Raw genomic sequence first — 6,000 nt, forward strand, 5'->3', positions numbered from 1 at the left:
GTCTAATGGGAGTGGTTTCATAATTAACTGTCAGGTGTGCATCAGCAGAGTACTAATGAGCAAATCTACTGGGCCTGCATCACTTTAGATGGGTCCCTCTTGAAAATATCTCTCCAAAAATGACATTTTTGTTGCAGGGGATGCCTGAAATCTGACTTGTATCGTAGTGCAGATTTCTTGTAAAATTGGTAAGCTAATCACAAAAGCAGAAAATTATGTTTCTGGGGAATGGTCAGTACACACTCTGTGTTCAGAAAAACCCCAGGTAGCCATATTGCAATGCATTCTCAGAAAATTACAGAGCTGCAGATTGAAGAGAAAAGGTCATTTTTAATAACATTCAATTGCAATATGATTAGTGTTGCAATTATATGCGCTATATTATTTTTTCTTTATTTGATATTTTTTCCCCTCACAAAAGTGGAGTTACCCTTTAAGTGACAGCTGTTGGCTGTGTGAAGACTTCAGATCCCCTACTCCTAGAACTAAAGAGAAATCCTTTCCTGGTTATGTTCTCAGAATGATCTATCGAAGAAACGGGTGCAGATACACAGCTGCAACTCATGTAGGACGATTTGTTTCATCTCCATCTATCACCTAATGCTGGTGACTTAAATAGGTATATGTCAGGGTTTACAATCTCTTTAAATAATAAAGTAAGCACACAACGAGGATTGTGGGGAAAGTGTAGGCTCTCCAAAAGAAATTTTTTTTTAATATTATTAATATTTACATATCGTCACCAGTCAGTGTCCCTAATCTCCACCACACCAGTTATATAAGGAAGCTGTACTGCGCTGGTGGCAGAATGTAAAAAAAAAAAATGTGAAAAAAGCAACTTGTTTAAAATGTCATAATTTTCCAAAAAATTGTGACCAAAAAATTAAAACTTCAAAAAACTCACCAATCCTCTTACTAAATACCTTGGACTGTTGCCTACTTTCCAAAAAGGGAGTTTAGGGGAGTATTTGTAGTGTGCTTGCATATTAGGGGCTCAATAAATTAAGGAATGAGATGGGCCATCAGGACTGATTGATTTTCAAATATATGTCCTAGTTTGTGGACTCTATAACTTTCACACAGACTAAACAATATACACTGATTTGGGTCATTTTGTTGCCAAAGAAATGTAGTGGTATGCATTTTGTCCTATATTTATGAAGAAAGATTACTTATTTGCAAAATTTTATAACAGAAACAAAGAAAAACTTTTTTTTTTCTATTTGTCCATCTTTTTCGTTTATTTAAAAAAATTTAAAACCCAGTGGTGATTTAATACCATCAAAATAGAGTTTGATCTGTCGCAAATAAATTATAAAAATGATATATGCATACAGTGATCTATGACTGAGTAATTGACATTCCAATTCCGACAGCCCTGAAAGTTGAAAAATGGCCTGGGCAGGAAGGATGTAAAAGTGTCCTGTATTGAAGTGGTTAAACACACAAAAATAATTAAACTGTTTAATGAATCTATGGTTTCACGTGGAAGAACACTAAATGTTCTTCCAGTATGGCTACTGTAATCCAAAACATTATTGTATACCGCGTAAGGCAAAGCAATAAGTTTACCTTCATTTTGGAATTCTTGGCTATTTATACGTAAATTCACTTTCCTGCTGTTGTATTCAACTGTACTTTTGAGTACGGGGGTGCTTGTAACTTACTCCCCTTCAATCCACATGATGGTGCTGGAGCTTATCAATTGATTGCTCAGGCACGCTGTCAAGCGTTGTCAAACAACATGACGGGGAAGCAAAAGTAAAGTAGGGAAAGCAGATGTGGTGGCCTGCATTAAACTGAATCTATTGCTATGTCCTGCCTGAGAAAACTTCAGGCTTACTTTAAAAAAGATCTATCATTACATATTTTTTTAACATTGACCCCCCCCCACCTTCCATGGGACAAATTACATGTAGAGTAGTACTTTGTCCCATATAGCTATGAGCTTTCTAAAGCCCCATACACACTATCAGTTTTTCTGCTGAGTTATTCCTTCAAGTTTACCAAAACCATATAGTGCAAGGGCCTGCCTGATTGTATACAAATTGAAACAGTTTGACCTCATATTATATGGTTTTGGTAAATCTGAAGGAAAAAACTGATAGTGTGTATGGGGCTTAAGTGTACTTATGAAGTCTGACCTGCCCCTATCCTCCATGGCAAATGTGACAACAGCTTGGAAGGAGACACCTTAATCACAACTGCAGGCTCAGACAAGAGACAAGCGGCAAGAGGAATGCAGAGAGACAGGAGGTTGGCAGTCACTCCCACCCTCTGCATTGCTCTTGTCTTTGGAAAGTGCTCTGAGCAAGCTGCAGTTATGACGAATCTGTCTTCTTCTGAGCTTATTGCAGAGGGGGGAAGGTTGGAATCGATAACTAGATTTAGGAAGCGCCGAGCTACATAGGCAAAGTACTACATACACTTTATTCCATGGAAGAAGAACAATTAAAAAAAAATTACAGTTTGTTAAATTGTTCTGCCCCTGTGGGACAAAGGACATGTAGACTGGCAGTTCATCTTTAACCCATCATTATACCGATCCCAAAAATATGACATTGTAAGCATTATGCAGTAAGACTACTATTAACATTCACCCTCTGTATGTTAAAGTTCCAACATATGTACAAAGACTAGGATAGATGTCATTGATGTGATTTTGTTTTGCATCTTATACCTCTAAGCAGGCTGCTGTCAAAACGAATTAAAGGCAACAAAACGACAGGTGGTAGTTTTCTTCTTTGGGATTACTGTCATCTGTGTGTTGGCAAATATTACTCTCTGCAATCCTCCTTTGTTTTACATATCTGCTGTTCTGGTAATCCCCTGAAATTAGTACATGTGTGTCAATTAATGCTGTTAAAGATAACCTCTTATACATAAGCCTGTTTATTCACATGATACATTTTAAATATCATGGTCTTCAAGAACTAAGCAGACATTAAAACTTGTTGACCACATCATAGTGTAGCCGTTGCAGGTAAATATAGCCATGTAATGACGACTAAAATAGGATGCAAGAACGAAGCAGCAATAAAGTTTACAAGTAATTACCCAGCTGGTTTCCTCTTTTAATTGCATTAGATTTGTTCTTCTAGTGTGAACTCAGACCTCATTTTATAATTGTGAAGAATATCCTATGCAGCATCTAGGAACACTTTTTTCAAAAACTCACATTTCGAGGAACACATTGATCAAGTTTTTTTTTTTTTTCAAATAGCATAAACATGCACAATAACCAGGATGGATTGTATATACAGTAAATCAGTAATCAGGAAAAAAATAATGTTGCCAGTCTTTAAAAGAATCAATAGCATTTTCTACCCTAGTAGTTAATAAGCCTAAATAAAAGTACCCTCAGGGCATGTGTCAGCAGGCTATGGGCTTTGGCTATGGGCTTTAGCTAGGGCTATGGGCTATGGCGATGACATCTGTTTGACATAATATTAAGAAGCTTCTGAGACCATTCAGAAGTCATTGATAGGTGTATATGACCTGCAATTAACCTATTTCTGACCTGCATTTGACCTGCTTAAAGCAGGTGTTGCATTGGATTTTGGATTTCCTTAGACTTGTGTAGCATGGTCCCCTTGAGGACTGCTTGGATTTACCTGCTCATCTGCATCACCATGACCCTGTGAACCTTCCAACCCACCTGACACTCTGGGTTCCGACATCTTTTCAAAAGTACCTTTTTTTGAAAACTGGCATTTTATTGAGTTTCACATTTTTCAATACAAAAGCAAAGAGGAAGAGAAAAAGAAACAAATAACCGTTGTCACATATAAAATCACATATAAAATCTAATCTCACACAACATACAGGGTTGTCACATATAAAATCTAGCATGGTTTGCGGTGAACAGCCAACATTTCGCCAACATATCATCTCGTTTGTAAAGGGATGCCCCCTAGGCTACAGATGCCTATAGAGAGCAAGATGGAAACCTAGGAAAAATTCACAAGCACCTTTAAATGACAAGTCACACAATTCAATATATTTATGGTATCTCAGCTTTTACTGAAGTACCAAAGTAGCATTAGTTTGTAAAGGAGGTTCTGAGTTCTGAGTAACAACAGACTCAGTAGATGAATTTCTGAGACTATTCAGAAGTCATTGATAGGTGTATCTGACCTGCATTTGACCTGCTTAAAGCAGGTGTTGCATTGGATTTTGGATTTCCATAGTCTTGTGTAGCATGGTCCCCTTGAGGACTGCTTGGATTTACCTGCTCATCTGCATCACCATGACCCTGTGAACCTTCCAACCCACCTGACACTCTGGGTTCCGACATCTTTTCACAAGCACCTTCAAATGACACGTCACACAAATCAATATATTTATGGTATCTCAGCTTTTACTGAAGTACCAAAGTAGTATTAGTTTGTAGAGGAGGGCAATAGATCAACCAAGTTCCAAGTAACAGCAGACTCAGTAGATGAATTTAAGACAGCTTAAGAATAGTTTACCAGCAGGAAGATACAATATACATATATCTACAATGGCATACCACCTGTAACGTGACCTGGAGGACTATGAATGGTTAAGTGTGTAGCCTACCTGGTGATTATGTCAGATTTGAGATTTGAATCTCAAAGCAGCAATGTTTTGCATAGAAATTTGGCGTTTTATATAGTAGGCCTGTAATTCTTAGTAATAACACACTTAAATCTGTCCCAACAAGAGTCTAGTAGACATCCCGAGTATGATAAAGTTTGAAACACGAAATCATAAATTATAATATAATAAATAACAATAAATAATAATATAATAATAATAAAATGAATTTCCCCACGATTCACTATCGTTTAATTCTGCAAGTGTTCTAATTTACTATTGCTGTTTTCTAGCGCATCTAAAACTGCTTTTGACATAAAGGGACACTTTTTGGTTGCTATGGACAATCTCAAGTTTCCAGGCAGAAAGACCAGTATATATAATATAAAACTGCATGCAGGGCACTGGACAAAGCACTAGGGACAAATGGGATGTGAAATGATTTTATACAGTAATGTAGTCTGCAAGATTACAGTGTATTGTATGTGTTATGTATTTTGTACATTTTGAATTTACTGCTGGGCTCCGCCCCCCCATGCGCCGCGCCGCTCGCAGGGAACAGAGCCTGGAACACAGAGCTTAGGGGGGAGGATCCAGCTGGGGGACATCGCAGGATCCTGGTGACAATGTAAGTTACCTGGACCAGGATTCTGCAATGCAATCCTAAGTGTGGCTCAGGGTTACCGCTAATGATACTGAAATTTAACCCTGAGCCGCACTTGGGATTACTGCCAGGAGGTATAATGCAAGTAGTTACTCTCTAAAGGGAACCCCGGCCCAGTCTATTCAAACTTAAAACGTGGTGTTGAGCGAACGTGATGTTGGATTGAGTTTGTGGCATGAAGATGTCTTGCAAACAGCTGCACAGATGGGTCCTACGAGACTGGGCTGGAGTTCTTGACACCGCATGGTAGGCCGCAACCTCTGTCTACCTGTCACGGAGAGTATGCATTATACCAGGCCCAGGAAGAAGAGAGTATGAGATGGAACTCCCATCTCCTTTATAGTCTCTACCAGAAGTCCCCTGGATGGTAGCAACTATCCCTGGGATATGTAGTCTTGGCGTATAGTTATGTAGTGGAACCGCCGATCACAAGAACTACTAGTCCCACAATCCAGCGGGTTGGCTCACCAATATGATGACAGTCACTGGCATCCAGCATTAAAGGGACACAACTATAGATGATGAATGATGGGGAGGACACATAATGTTACACTGATAGTTCGCCGTCGCTACACTTGTATGAGAATGCAAATCCTGCTTTAAAGTGAAAGCTCACCTTTTTATCAAAAATAGAGAAACATCAGCGGGGTGAACTATACCCACGCACCAAACCCACCATGACCTAAAACTTCACTTTTGTTCATAACTGTCTAAAAATCTATAGTATAGAAAATGTAATTATATCATGACATCACATGTGGACGGTAGATGATGTA

The sequence above is a fragment of the Lithobates pipiens genome, unplaced genomic scaffold (assembly GCF_037356315.1).
Source record: "Lithobates pipiens isolate NorthernLeopardFrog02 unplaced genomic scaffold, aLitPip1_a1.2 Scaffold_16, whole genome shotgun sequence".
In the NCBI taxonomy this organism is placed as follows: Eukaryota; Metazoa; Chordata; class Amphibia; order Anura; family Ranidae; genus Lithobates; species Lithobates pipiens.